Consider the following 16,562-nt stretch of genomic DNA (forward strand, 5'->3'; position numbering starts at 1 on the left):
GTTTTACCATAAGTAGGCACACAGATGAGAGGACTTTAGGATATACTTGTGAAATAGATGGTTGTCTTGAGGTTGTAGGACCACCAATGAAATTTGAGTCAAATGGACTAGGACATTGAATATCAAAATATTCATCTCCGAGACAAATTTTATATTTTACCCAAGACCAATCAAGTCTTTTAGGGCATATATTTCCAGTATGACCAACGATGTGACAAATTTGACATCGGTCTGAACTTTGCTTTTGGTCTCTTTGATGTCGTTGAGTATTTGAAATCTAAAGTAAAAATAACTTGTCCGGCGGTAGTTGTTGGACGACATCACAAGAAAGAACTTCTGCCTTGTGGTCGGTGGTCGTGGGAGAAAAACCACAGAGACAGAATCGTGAAGGAAACTTTTTTTTTTGTGGAAGAGAAACACATAGATTAAGGAAGAGAAAAGAGAAACAAAGGGGTTGACGGCGGAAGAAAACAGAGAAAAACAAGAAAATTAAAATACATAGGAAAGAAGAAGAGGCCTGAGGAAAAAAATTAAAAAGGGTTTGTCGTTTATTGGATCTCCGCCTCAAGCAGTTGAGGAAAGATAAAAAGAGATGACTCTGATACCATGTAAGAAGAAGAATAGGGAGAGAGAAAGAAATAATATAAGAGCGATAAAATCTATTGTTCATTGATATTTGCCCTAAGGATAATACAATATATAATGTTCAAAAAGTACTTGGTCAATTGATCAATTAATAAATAATAGAATTATTCTAAGAATAATTCTGAAAATTATTCTAATAATTATAACAGAATTATTAGAATAATCTTAATACTAATTTGATTTGATTTGATGATTTTATCTGATTAATTCTGATAATTTTCTTTTATTTCTTTTACAATTTAGGTGGTTCTCAATGCATTTTAGTTACTCTTTATTAATTCTGGAAATAGCTAGTTTTTGTAGGTTAGAAAATGTTAAAATTAGAATCCTCAATGCCTTTTAGTCTGGTATGGATAAGCTTGATGATATATTGTGTTTATATACTCAGAGTATTTGCTTGTTTAAATGACTAGACAATTTGGAATAGAATGAGCTTAAGAGGTATAAGGTTCAAATTCTACTATATTAGTTGTAGCAAAGGTGAAAACTCTCACCTTGGGTCCCACTTATACGATCCGGAAGGGAGATAAATCATGAGAATTTTTGTGACCGTGACATATTTCACACAATCTCTTGATTTTTTGCAACAACACCACACGTAAATTCTATGTGCATTAGTATATGTTAAGAGAGATTTTCTTCCTAAATGTTTAATTAATATGGGAAGGAGCAGCACCTCAGTTTACCATGTCATTGGTATTTCAATTTTATCTATTCAGTCGGCGCGATTGTGGCAAAGCACCAAGGACCATAGGAAACAAAATGAGATGGTAGAAATGAAAGCGCCTGCTGGTTAATCCATGGATAGTGGACAATAGTACATATGACTAGCTAGCCAGCCAGCTCAGTGACCCTACCTGATGTTTTTTTTTTCTTTTTGGTCTCTCCACTATCCAGTCTTGTGTTTGTAATAATTGAGTCTTACTGACTACTTTGCTCCAAGTATGTACGTTCTTCCTTCTTAGAAAGAGCAGCTAAGGTGGGACTCTGACTACGTAGGACGACCTTAGAAGGGAGCGTCGAATTATATAGAACAACTACTCTGCTCCCTTTTCGATAGATTTTTTGGCATTTAGAGATCTGAACATGCCTGGAGTGGTTCAACAGAAAGCTTAGGGAATGCCAACAACTGCAGTACAACATGAAAGAAGCTTGTACTGAACCTTCTTTGTTAAATATTTCTTTGCTTGTAGTTAGTAGCATTGGAACGAAGTGATTAGTTATTGATGTAGTAAAAAATAATTTGTTCATCCCTAACGCCCTCGTTAATTTATCTCTGGACCAACATGAAAGAGATAAATTATGAATGACTACTAACCATTAATATAGTGGTCAAGACATAAGAAAATATATGTTAGGATATGCCAAGTTTCAATCCCATAAATTATTAGGATAACATCTCATATCTAAATCATTGCACTGTCCCCGGATATTTAGCTTCTTATGGAGTTAATTAATAAACAACACATCAGATAACCAAAGTTGGTGCCAGATTCTGGTCTGAAAAGGGTGGGAAAGCAAGAGAGAGAGGAAGAGGAAGTGGAAGAAAGCTGATAATGGTACAGAAAAAAAGTAGGAAAGAAATATGAAAGAAGAAATTTACCAGACTATCCTCGTCTTCCTCTACCATCCCACTTTTGATTTTCTGGAGAACGTTGACGGGATCACGACGGCAACAAGCTGCCTCTGTCTAAAAGCTCTGCTGCGATGCAGAGTTTGGCTCATGGTTAACAAGTAGGGGTAAACGAACTAAGCCGTTAAATATATATAAATATAATAATAATATATTATTAATTATTATAGTTAATTATCTAAGTTAGTTTTTATTTTCAAATCAACTCAAGTTATTTAAGTATATTATGAGTCGAACTCGAGTTTAAAAATTAAAGTTCGAATGAATTCGAGCCGAGCTCAAACTTAAGGATAATGAATTGAGCCCAAACTCGAGCTGTTTACTATTTAGCTCAGCTCAACTTGTTTACGCTTTCTTTGATAAGCTTCCCAGCTGCCTTCCTCGTGAGCTTCCTGCTTCCAGTTGCCTTTGGCGGAGCTTCTTGACTGCCGGACAATTTTCCTCATTGTAAACCCTGAATTTTAGGCGACAGCCTTGTGGCTGCATCTAGGCATGCTTGCTCGATTTGTTCCGGACAAGCTCTAGGAGGACACCAACAAGCTTCGCTCACCCGCTGCATGTTGAGACGGAGAGGATTATTTAGTCATTCTCCTTGGACGGTGGAAATCACGAGTCTTTTTTGATTCTGTAGAAAAGGCCAAAAGTTCTTTTGGTCGTATTTTCCACACGAGTAAATGAAGGAAAGTGACCTCGAAACTTCTGCGTTTCCATTAAATTCCTTTCTAGTAAACAGGGCCAAAGTTAGGATTCTTGAGTATCACTTGATGCTAATGCTAAGGTTTTGGCCACTAAGAATTTGCAAGTTCAATGAATAGGAAAATATAGTTTTAGTATTTGGAATTTAGCTTATCTTTGATGTGTTGTATTATTGGGATTCTTCTTCGATAGAGAAATGGTTTCCCTCGTGAATTTGAGTGTTACGGGCGTGATAAATCATCATTCGAATTATAATATTACCTAGTCTATTGCCTTGCCTACTGCCTTTAATGGAAGAAGTTAGTTTCTGTTTTGAACAAAGAAAAGAGCACTCCTGACAGTTCGGGGGAATGAAGCTAATTAATTAACAAAATAATCAGGATGATGGTTCATTTTTGCTAAGGGCCCCTCTAGGTAGCCTTTTCAATTTTTCTCAACACTTCTTATAAGATGCTGGCATCGATATTTGATAAATTTGCCAAAGACAAACCCAAACAATTACGACCTAGCTTAACCTTGGGATAATGTCCTGAGCCTGATGTAACCTTGGTCTCGTGTTGTTAGTAATTCTTTGTGTAATAACTGAATGTGTAGCAACACCGAATGTTGACCACGTATCTTTAAATCCTCTGTACTTTCAAACAAGGATTCAAATTATTCTCTATACTCAATTGCCAAAGACCATCAAAACCCTAGCTGGACAAGAAACTCCACAAAAGTTTCTTGCAAGTAGGGAATAGATCAAATTTAGAGCAGATTTTATATATTCTCCGTTCCCCTATTTATCAGGTATCAAATATTTATATTCATATTTATTAAAGGATCATATATCTTTTATATTAATAATTTTTCTTATTTTTATTCAATTTATCATCATTTAATAAAAACTATTAAAATTAATATTATATTAAAAATATTTATATATAATTAAAAATAAATTAAATATTTATATAACTTATTCTACATGCAAGCCATCTGAGGCCAAGCAAATTGGTCTCCGAGCATGCATGGATGCCTGCCCCAGTCGGGGGCATCTGCAATTCTGCATTGCATGCAATTCCAAGGGCAAAGAATGAGGTGAGCATCTGAAGGGCTGTGGCCCGCACGACAATGCATGCAGCCTTAGGGTTAGATGACCTTCATTGGAACAGCAACAAAGAGAAGTAATTCCTGCCGGAAGTGATTTGTTTTTGCTATTTTAATCAGATGAAGACAAATCGTCTTTCAAATTTTCTCTTCGGATAAGAAAAGCATATTTGGGTCCCACCAATTTTTAATTTGAAAACAATCCGCGACCATATCTTAAAACTGATATTTATAATCAATTAGAATACAATTATCTCCTATATTTCGTTTTTGAATGAAAAGTTTCATCTAGTTTATCTTCCTTCTCCAAATGCCTTTTAGGGCTTTTATGATTGGATCTTTAAATTTTTTTTTTTTATCATGTTTCTTTTAAAAATGTCGATGCGCGTTATTTTATCCCTAATGAATTTATTTTATTTGTAAAATTTTAAAAACGCAAACAAATAGTGCAAGGTGCCCGTTGTATCTCTATAAATAGTATCTATTTAATTTTTTTTTCATTACTTTCTTTTTTATTTATTGTTCTATTAATTCTATGATATTATGTTGACAAAAGTAAAAGATAATTATATTTATTTTTTTTATATAATATGTTCAAGAGGAATAAATTACGAGGTCACTAAAAAAAGTAGGAGTTTTATATTTATCTGAAATTGATCTTTATGTTATTATAATAAATATATCATTTTCTAATCAACTAATTACTCGGTGGGGAAAGGTAAGGAAAAGGCGGTAGATTTTGACCGGGATGATCACGTATCATATAACAATGATCTTCCCAAATCCCTAACTGTAAATAGTTTCCTAAAACATTCTATATATTTTCCCTTCCCTTGCCGTGTGCTTCCTCGTGGCCAACAATTCCTGATGCCACTTGGCCTTACTCAAATCACTTTTTAAAGTCCTATCAAATCGCAATCTGGTCCTACGTCACAATATGTTAATACTATATACATATATCCAAAAAATAGAGTCTTACGATGCAGCTACACGTGTCAAGGACCTGTCGAATCTATCTATCCATCTCTGAGTCGAGCGATGCTGCCGTGCCAACGTTTCACAATTTTATATCATCGTTAGTTGGAGCCGTCTGTTTTTTTTTTTTTTTCCTCCAGTTTTTTTATCTGCTAGAGATTCGTGTGATACTGGGCGCACTGATATCTGCTTCGATAGCGTGCGTTGGTGGCTTCACCCATTGCATGGCTATAGTGGTTAAATTCATGGATCCTTCCTTCCATAGCAGAGATTGAGGACGAATTAGCTTTACTGACATCTCAAGTAAAACTACACTCCTTGGCCATTTAAACTAGGGGCGGATTAAAAAAAGTAGAGATGGATTGGATTTTGAGCACGGCCGTGAATTTGGATTGGATTCGTTGGATTGAATCATTTTATTAAATAATTTAAATAGATTAGATTAAAATTTTATTAATCTATTTAAATATGAGTCGGGATGGGTCAATCTATTTGGACTCATGATCTACATAGATCAATTCACGGCAGGCTTGAATTGACTTATGGATTAAAAAAATCCACGACGGACTTAAATTGACTCATGGATTATGAAAATGCTAAAGTAGTCGTTGAAGTCTTGGCGCTTCTTTTGTTTATTAAAGCTAAGAACTAACTGTTCTTTTACCATGTAGTGATGCAAGTAAAATTTTTTATTTTATTTTAATATTTTGATGGACATGGAGGTTGGTTCGTCTAACCCGTAATCTATTTTGAGTTGGATTAGATTAGAGATTTTTTAATCTGTCAAGATGATAGATCAACCCATTCGATCCTATCAAATGGTTGACCCGTCCCATCACTTATCGGTCCAACCACTCTAATTTTAAGTGTGACAAGGGTTGATTAATATTAAAACACAATAAAATCTAGTATATTTTCTATCCACTTGAGTATTATTTATATAAAATTTAGTATATTTTTTATTTAATTAAATACTATTAAAAAATAATCTAATATTATTTTCATCCAATAAAAAAAGAATCATACTTAATTTGATATAAAATATTATTAGATTCTAATTTAATATGTAATTTAATATGTAGAATTTAAGAAGAATTATATTTATTTTTAGATTTTTTTATCTAAAAAATATGAGGAATAATTAGATAAATTGATGTCTATTATATTTGGTTAGAGAATGGAAACAAAATTTTAGATATGAGGACTAAAAAAAAAAAATTTAAAGGTGTGATTAGAGATTTTAAGATATTTTCTCTTTTAAAATGAGGTAGAAAAAAAAAAGAAGACATCTTCTGTTTTTTTCTCAATCACCCAGTCGTAAGGTTGTTAATTAGCTCATTAGGTGTCTGTGAACCTACTTGCAAGCCTTGGCTACCTTACTGCAAAAACTTTGTACCCTACTCATAAGCTTGTTGATCGCCGACCACCACAACTAGAGCGTTGATGGGGGGTCCATCCTACGAACTGGTTGGACGTTTTTAGCAAAATATGGGACGAGGACCGTAAATGGACTAATCATTTGTAAGCAAGATTGATGTTAATTTATATTTATTTCTCTAAAAGGTCGTTGATTTCGGGTGCTTTACATGATTGACTCAATTATACGTAAAAAAGTAATTAATAAATGGAGTATAGCATCACATAAGAGAGCATAAACTCATTTTTCTAAATCTGAGAGTCGATTCTCGGGTCCACAAATTACGAATTAGGTCCATAAATTACGAATTAGGAGATGATCTATTACACGAGGACCTTTAATTTGGATGGACCTTACCTATTTAAAGATGAAGTCCATCCAAATCAAAGATCCTTATCAGTGGATCATTCCCTGATCCATAATTTATGGATCAGAGGATCCCTACTGTTTAAGTCTATCGTGTGTGACCAATTTGACTAGTAATATAGAAAAATGTATATAAATAAATTTAAATAACTTATTTAAATAATTAAATAAATTTAAAATGAGTATTGATGATATCTAAATGAATTAAATTTATCTTTAGAAAAAGGAACTAAAACAAATTTAATTAACTATTTTAATAGTTTAATATCAAATAAATTTAAACATCATACAATTTGCTTACTTCAATAACTCGTTGGACAGATAGTTTATTGGAGATTTTAAAAATTAACTTAATTTAAATATATTAAATTAAATTTACTTATTTGTTAAGATGACCTGAGTAGATAATCTTAAATTATTAGCAGGGGTTAATTTTTGTCAAGTGTTGATCATAAAGTGGATGAGCAAGCAGAGCGTCTGAGCAGCAAAGTCAAAGCGGCTGAATCCGTATGGACGAGAAGCTGTGTGATCAAGTCCGAGTGAACGAGTGTCGAGTGGGCAAGTGGACGAATAAGCCGAGCGATCTAATGTCCCGGGCAGCTGACAGGTCAATCAATGGAGACTGCCGAACATCGAGTCTCTGGATGAGTGGAGCAGAACGACCGGGCGGACTAAGGGGCCAAGCGGGCAAGCAGTATAGTGGCCGACTGGGTAGATCGGCCGAGCAGCAGGGCTGGTAGCTAGAATGGTCGAGTCACCGATCAGACCGAGTAATTGACTTGGTAGAGCAGCCGAATGTAGAATGGTCGAGCGGGCGTAGTGATTGAGCGGGTGAAGAGACCGAGTGAGCGAGCGAGAGAGTGAGCGGCTGAGCGAGCAAGCGGTCGAGCGAGTATTTGGCCAACTTGGCAAAAAAATCGAGCCGAGAGAAGCAGGCAAGTGGTTGGTCGGGCAGAGCAGCAGAGCGAGCGACCGACCAGGCAGATCGATTGATTTGGGAGAGCAGTCCGTAGGCAGTCCAGCCCGAGTGACAAAGCATGCTGAACGGACGAAGAATCTGAGCGAGTGAATGGATCGATGCCTGTGAGAGTTCACAGTTTCCTTGAAACAGATTCACCCACCTCCGGCTGCGTTTCGAGGTTTACTCGGATCATCTATTTTCCCAGGATACAACGATTAATCGTGATTCCCACCAAACACTGATGGTCATGACGAACTGAGTGGTATCGACTGCTATCACGGGCTCTCTGTAGAGCAAGAGTTACATGACAGAGAAGGAGGGGAATGGAGGTGGAGAGCTACTGATTCTTTTCTATGTGTGTAACTCTTTTTGCTAATAATCGCAACCTCATATAGGAGCGCAGACCAATGGGCAACATCAATGATCAATCAATGATCATTACTCGTCGAATTATGAAATGCCAACATTTCACTCGACCATTTAAATTCTACAGTAATCTTAATTTAATGCATCCGTTATATACTTAAATAAGCAGCAAAAAGATTTATGTGGCAAAATGTTGATTGTTCCACTTGGGCAAACTTTGCTCCAACTCGTCCGGCATTTGGCATGCACAAGTCGTGCTCGCACACGTGAGAGAGAGCCTCTCCCCATGCATTTGTTCATATCATTAATGCATGTGAATCAATATAAACTAACTAATATACCTTGAAACTTCCAATGTGGGACTAAAGTCTCATTCACAATGGAAAGCTTCTTTTCTCTTCCACTTCTTCTCCATTCACATATATCCAACAATCCCCCACATGAATAGAGATAGGGTATGTGATAGCATTCAGCAGTTTAGTCCATTATAAGATGGGTAGGTCTGACCCTTTGAACCTTCCCTTGTGAAGATCTGTCTGCTTACTGGCTGATAGTAGACACGATATCCTTGAACTATTTTATCTTCTAAGTATTGATATATCTCACTCAAGACTCTTCCTGATACAACTCAATTCTTATGAATGTGTTCGTTCTTGGCCATGAACATGCCTGGTTTTGTGAGAAGCTTTAAGAATTGTACCTCCAATTCTCTTCGAAGCGCCCCCACTTCTTTCTCATATAGGTGATCTCTCGAGAGTAACTATATACTCTTCTTGATTATTAAAAGTCCATCGGCTTACTTTTGTTCGGTCACTGTTTTATTGGGTTATTCCCTATAGTTCAATGCAAATTAGTTGCCCCTTTGAACCTAGTTCTTGGAATCTCCAGTCAGCATATGTTGAGTGTCTTCTGCATTGATCACTTACAACGACATCAAACTCATCCCTCATGATGAGTTTGCAACTAACTCTCTGTTTAACCCCTTGGTTAACAGATCTATTAGGCTATCCTTTGACTTCACATAGTCGACAATAATAACTCCCATTGAGAGTAGTTGTCTCATGATATTATGTCTACGACATATATGTTTAGACTTCCCATTATACATATGACTCTGTGCCCTACCGATTGCCGATTAATTATTGCAATGTATGCAAATTGCTGGCATAGGTTTCGACCATCTCGGAATATCTTCTAAGAATTACCGTAACTATTCAACCTCTTCACCATATTTATCAAAAGGCACAAACTCAGATTCCATCATGGATCTACTTATTGTTGGTTGGTCCTAGGAAGATCGTACCGGTTCCACTGTATAAAAATTTTGTACAAATATCGAACCTTTCCTAAACAACCTATTGTGTTCTTTAGAAATTAAATCAGGAGTCGCAAACGGAACTTAACATTATTGATTCCAAATTTAACTTATCCGTTCTTAATGGTTTAGATTTGGATCGCAAACGGAACTTAACACTATTGATCCAAATCCACCTATGTTATAAAGTTGATTAAATATTTATTTCTAAAATCAGCTCCCATGTCAAACATGGCGAGGCACTATGCCTTCTTGGGTATGGGATAATCCACCACTGCCTCGACAAAGCCTTTAATAGAAATTTAATATTTAATTTCCTAAAATAACGTTAGGTTTTGTTGGTGCAATATCCTTTAGGTCAAGGTTGACTGAGTTGACCAAGCTTGGGTCTTGGTCATAGTTTCGATGTTTGACAATACATGTAGACACATGGACAATGCAGGTGCAGTTGTTCATGTGGGGAGATTCTGATCAGGGATTGATCAGTGTGATTGAAGGAGAGTCAAGTAGGTCAAGAGTGACCGGATACCTGACTAGGAAGTCCTAACTGGTATGTTAGGCAGCAGAAGTGAAAGTCCTGGTGAGTGAAGCCAAGCAGAAGGAAAGCCCTAGTGAGTGAAGCTAGGCAGGTGAAAGTCCTGGTGAGTGAAGCCAGGTGAAAGTCCTAGTGAGTGAAGCTAGGCAGATTGGAAAGCCCTAGTGAGTGAAGCTAGGTAGGTGAAAGTCCTGGTGAGTGAAGCTAGGTGAAAGTCCTAGTGAGTGAAGCTAGGCAGATTGGAAATCCTGGTGAGTGAAGCCAGGTGAAAGTCCTAGTGAGTGAAGCTAGGCAGAAGGAAATCCTGGTGAGTAAAGCCAGGTGAAAGTCCTGGTGAGTGAAGCCATGCAAGGGAAAATCCAGATGGATCAAAGATGATCAGACATCTGGTGGAAGTCCAAGTAGGACAAGAGAGTGACCGGATACTTGACACGACGAGTAAAGTCCAAGTGGGTCAAAGGGATTGACCAAACACTTGGTGGGAAGTCCTAGCAGGTCAAAGGAGTGACCAGATGCTAGGCATGATGTACCGACAGGTCAAGGTTGACCGGATGTTGGTTTGAGAGGCTTGGAACTTGGTTTTGGGCAAAAACCAAGTGGATCGATCAGTGGATCGATCCAGGCTTCTCCTAAGCGAACAGAGAGCCTCTGGATCGATCCGTGGATCGATCCAGATGTTCCAATCGATCAGTGGATCGATTGGGACGCGGCTACTTCGCGCGATAAGCGCTGGATCGATCCGTGGATCGATCCAGGCGTTTTTCCCAGAGCACAGAGGCACTCTGGATCGATCCGTGAGTCGATCCAAAGCCTCCCCGATCGATTGGGAACATTCGAATCGATCGGGATCCGACCGTTGGCGTCGATAAAGGCCGCAGGCGTTCATTTCCTTCGGCATCTCTTCTCCGATTCACTCCAGATTTCTCGCCAGCTCCTCCACAGCACTCACAAAGCTCAGATCGCCAGTTCTTGAAGGATCTTGGAAGTTTTCCAAGTCAAGAGGCGGATCAAAGCCAAGAAGAGAAGCTAGGGTTAGGGTTTATACTCATTGTAAGCTTGTAAGCTTGTATTTCTTGTATCCTTTCCCTCTCTTCTTGTATTGAGTCTTGTAGGGCTTCTCCGCCCTTGGTAGTTACCATAAAGGAGAGTTTTATTTAGTGGAGGGTGTGTGTGTTGGTGTGGATCCTTGGATTAGTCACCTCTTGTGAGGTGGATACCAAGTAAACCAACCGTGTTAGCGTTGTGTGATTGTTTCTTTGTATTTCCGCTGCATATTCTTGAAGAAACAAGCAACGCCAAGCAACGCCGAGCAACGCCAAGCACCGAGCGAACGCGACGAGCTATTCACCCCCCTCTAGCTACTTTTGGTCCTAACAAGTGGTATCAGAGCGAGGCCGCTCTTCACCGGAATCATCACCGGAAGGGTCAAGCGTAACAAGAAAAGCTAGAGGGTGAAGAAGTTGGAGCAAATTCTTCAAGTTCAAGACTTTATCAAGCTCAACTTCAAGATGCAATTCGAAGATGGACTTGGATTTGACACAAGGGTGGCTCCACCATACACTTCTACGAGTTTCGATTCTTGGAAATCAAGAATCGAAAATTTTCTTATGATGGAGATAGAGCAATGGTTTGCTCTAATGGAAGGTTTCAAGACTCCAAGAAATTCAAAGGGTAAAGTTCTCAAGAGGAGCAAGTGGAACCAAGAGCAAGTCCAGAGGTGCGAGGCCAATGAAAAAGTGACCAAGCTTTTGGTCAATTTATTGCCAAGCACCATCCTTTGCAAAATTGGAGAATTTGAAGATGCAAAGGAACTATGGAGCAAATTGGCCAAGCTTCATGAAGAAATCCCCTCCACTGTACAAGATCATGAAGAATCCGGAGAGGGTGACTCTTTGGAGCAAGATCAAGAGGAGGACTCCAATGTTGAGAGATGCTCAACCTCCGAAGAAGAAGAAATCCAAGAAGCTTCATCCTCAAGGGAATGCAACGAAGGGAACAAGGAGGGAGCATACTCCTTGTTTCATATTCAAGATGATGAAGCCTCCACCTCTAGGATTGAGGGGGAGCAATTCTTGGTGACACCGGATCAAGAAGAAGGAGAAGCTTCTACATCCGGGTCAAGAGAAGAGGAGGAAGAAGCTTCTACCTCCACAAGTCAAGAAAAATCAAATGGAGGGGAATCAAGGTTCGATCAAGAGGAAGCTTCTACCTCCGGATCCAAAGGAAAAGATGCCACCCCTACAAGCAAAGGTATAAATATTTCAATTAAAAATAAAAATCATATTATATGCTTTGAGTGTAGGGAACATGGGCACTACAAGAGCAAGTGCCCTAAATTGGCCAAGAAGAAGGGCCAAGTGGCACAAAAGGGCAAGGCGAAGCCCAAGGAGATCATCCCCAACACAAAGAAGAGCAAGGAGCATATTATATGCTTCTCTTGCAATCAAAAGGGGCATTACCGAAGTCAATGCCCCAAGGGGAAGAAGGTGGTCAAGGCTCAAGGAGGCACTAGTCAAGGGGGAGCCTCCAAGGTAAAGAAGAAGGTATCTTTTATTGAGCCTACCCCCTTACATTATGGTGAAAAGCATGATAGTTCTAACTTTTATCATTTTAATGCAATTTACCATAAGAATAGAAAGCATGAGGGCTTTAAGGAAAAACATGTGGCCCTACATGCCAAAACTACCCAACCTAAGGTTAGGAAGGTAGATAGACACTTGGGCGGGAACACTAAGGAAAATAGACACATGCCCAAGATCAAAAATGCTCATGGATCAAAACCTAAGGATTTAATGATAGAAAATCAAGTCTTGAGGTCAAGACTTGACAAACTAGAAAAGACCCTAAAAAGGATGGAGAATATCCTTAAAGGGCAAAATGAGCAATACCTAGGGCTAGGAGCACAAAGGTCATCCAATGGCTATAGAGCTTTGGGATACAAACCCAAAGCTAAAAAGGATGTGCCTAGTTATCATAGGGTTCCATATAGCTATGGAACAAACCCTAAGTCTAGAGGTCAAGTCAAAGATACAAGAGAAGATATCCCTAGAAGTATCTTTGCAACCAAAGTGACTAAGACTTCTAAGAAGTCTAAGAAAGTCACTAACAAGGTCACAAGGGAGGCTATCCCTAGAGTTGACCTAGAAAATATGACCAAGGCTTCTAAGAAGCCCAACAAGGTCACTAGGAAGGTATCTAGGGAAGTTATCCCTAGTGAGTACCTAGAGCATCCAAGGAGCACCAATAGGTGTTGGGTTCGTAGGAGCATTTTCTCTACCCCATAAATGGGTTAGAGAGTGTCAACTCTAAGTGAAAGGGTAGTTAACCCAATCATGAAGAAATTGACACTCAAGGAGCATTTTCAAGGTTTTTGTTAACCTTTGAAAATGAAATTGAATTATCAATTTACTCCTTGAAAGAGTAAAATGTGCCAAATGGTGAAAAATTGATTTTATCTTAAAATGGCATAAATTGGGAAAACCTAGAGAAATACCAAGTTGGGATTTTGGTATTCTCTTAGAAATTTAAGGCAATCCGGGCCTTGATTTATGTGATTACTCTTGTGGAAAAATGAAATATGCCAACATTTGAGGATATGTTTAATTATTAAGTGGCATAAACAAATCAAGAGAAATAAGAAATGTCAATTTAGGTTTTGGCATTCGATACTTTAGAGTTAGTCCAGAAACTCTAAAGTATAGCCTTAGTCCAGAAACTTTTCAATTTAGGTTTTGGCATTCAATTTAGGTTTTGACATTCGATAAATATAGCCTTAGTCCAGAAACTTTTCAATAAACTCCAAGTAATTATTTCCAACGCTTGTATACTTTAGAGTTGTAGTTAAGCTTCTGTTTCTGTACTTCAACGTTGTAAGAGGCTTCTCCGCCTGAAGGAGTTTTTAGTGTTTAATCTTGCTTGGATTAACAACCACATCGGTTGTAACCAAGTAAATACTTGTGCCTCGTTCTTTATGATTTTAATTATTGCTTTGCTTTTATTATGCAAGTGTTAGCTTAAAGAGTTCGAGGAAGGGTTGTTCGTTTTTGATTTTGCAGGATATCCAACAACCCTCCTTCCAGCCGGCCGCAACGGTCCAACACTCTACCCCCTCTTTTATAATCCTTGGTCTTGGCAAATAAGGAAAGTTAAATAAAAACTTCCTTAATTCCTTTGCCATGAAAAGGAAAAATTAATTAATTAAAATCAAATTCCTTTTCTAGAATTATATGGCCGGCCACCTCAAGAGCTTCCAAAATAGGCAAGTTTTAAACAAAATTAAAACTTCCTTATTTATTTCCAGAAATTTTAAAAAATAAAATTTCTCTAATAATTTATCCCTTTATGGTTGGTTATAAAAGAAAATATATAAACTAAAATTTCTCTTTTAAAACATGTGGATGATTTCCAAAAAGGAAAGTTATTATTAAAATTAAAATCTCCTTTCAATCTAAGGAAAGATATCAAATCTTTTCTTAATCTTTTGTAGAAACTTATAAAAGGAAATATTTAATTTTAAAACTCTCTTTTTAAATCATGAACATGGTTACAAAAAAGAAAAGTTTTATCAAAATTAAAATCTTCCTATCAATTTACAAATAAGGAAAGATATCAAATCTTTTCTTAATCTTTTGTAGAAAGCTATAAAAGGAAATATTTAAATTTCAAACTTTCTTTTAAAATCATGGAATCCACATAAGAAAAATTTTAAAATAAAAATCCTTTTATTTTGCTTAGGGCCTGCCACACCATGCTTGGGCTCCAAGCATTGGTCGACCCCTCTATTTGGCTCAATCTTTGGGTCTTGACCGACCCTAGCTTGGACTCCAAGCTAGCTTGGCCGGCCACCAAAGAGTGGGTAAGAAGGTGGGTATAATTCTCTATATAGAAGAGACTACGATAAGGACCGAGAGGAGGAATTGGTTTTGGTCTCCCGATGAAATTAAGCTTCCCGTGTTCGTCCCGAACACCCAACTTAATTTTATCAATAATAATTCATTCCACTAAAGAATTATTATTGAACTACCGCACCAATCCCAAATTACATTTTGGGCTCCTTCTTATTATGAGTGTGTTAGTTTCCCTGTGTTTAAGATGTCGGATGCCCACTAATTAATTGAGTTACTGACAACTCATTTTAATTAATATCTCAGTCCAAGAGTAGTACCACTCATCCTTATCATCATATCGGACTAAGTCCACCTGCAGGGTTTAGCATGACAATCCTTATGAGCTCCTCTTGGGGGCATTATCAACCTAGATTACTAGGACACAGTTTCCTTCTATAATCAACAACACACACTATAAGTAATATCATTTCCCAACTTATCGGGCCTATTGATTTATCGAGCTAAATCTCACCATTTGATAAGTCAAAGAAATGAATACTAAATATATGTGCTTGTTATTATATTAGAACTAAGAGCACACACTTCCATAATAACTAAGGTGTTGTTCTTTTATCAAGTCAGTATAAAAAGAACTTACCTTAACTGGTCCTGCTCAATACACTTAAAGTGTACTAGCGTAATTTATCAGTCAAGATAAACTAACATCTAATTACACTACGGCTATTCCAATGGTTTGTTCCTTTCCATCTTAGTCGCGAGCTACTGTTTATAATTTATAAAGAATCGATAACATGATCTTTTGTGTATGACACCACACACCATGTTATCTAAAATATAAATTAATTGAACAACTACACTTACCATAAATGTAGACATTTTTTATCAATGTGATTCTTTATTTCAAAATAAATGTTTACAAAAGCTAGACTTTTAGTATACACTTTAACACTTATTACCATTTTCTTAGAAAATTTCCAAGAAATGGTTGCGCCTTCCAGAGTGAATACATATCCACTCATAGACTTAGTCTTTTATGTCAGATATCCAACTCGCATCGCTGTATCATTCGATCATAGTAGGATATCTCATATAGTGCAGTTTACATTTACGAGTATATCTCAAGTACCTCAGTACTCTTGTTATCCCTTTCCAGTGTCCAACACCGGGATTACTCGTGTATCTACTCAGTTTACTAACTGCGTAGGCCAAGTCTAGTCATATACAACTTATCAAATACATCAGACTTTCAATCACTCAAGAGTACTCTATCTGAGAGATACTTTCACCTCGATTTTTTAGATGTTGACTTATATCTATCGACGTTCGTGCCAACGCAATATCTGTTAGAACCCCGGGGTGGTTTTGATGTGATCAACCAAGTTCAGTTTGGTCCTGTTGTATTTGATCCTTGTGTCTTAGTTCGCAGGAGCTTAGGAACACAAGAAGTCGAGCGGAAGATGCAACTAGCAGAAGGGTGGCACGGGAAAGGAGCCGACGGGTTCGGTGCATCTGAGGGACGAAATGCTGCAGAATAGTACACTGGTAGATGAAAAGAACGTGCATGGCATTCGAGGGATGAGAAGTTGGAGAGGAAGCCTACTCGAGGAGAAGGCTGGAAGATGGGTCCGGGTGAGTCCAATTTCGGATGAACAAAATCACTCAGACGATCGGAGCAGCGAATGAACAAATGGAGCTGCTGAAGTTGTTGAAGGCATCTCCA

The sequence above is a fragment of the Zingiber officinale genome, chromosome 8A (assembly GCF_018446385.1).
Source record: "Zingiber officinale cultivar Zhangliang chromosome 8A, Zo_v1.1, whole genome shotgun sequence".
NCBI lineage: Eukaryota > Viridiplantae > Streptophyta > Magnoliopsida > Zingiberales > Zingiberaceae > Zingiber > Zingiber officinale.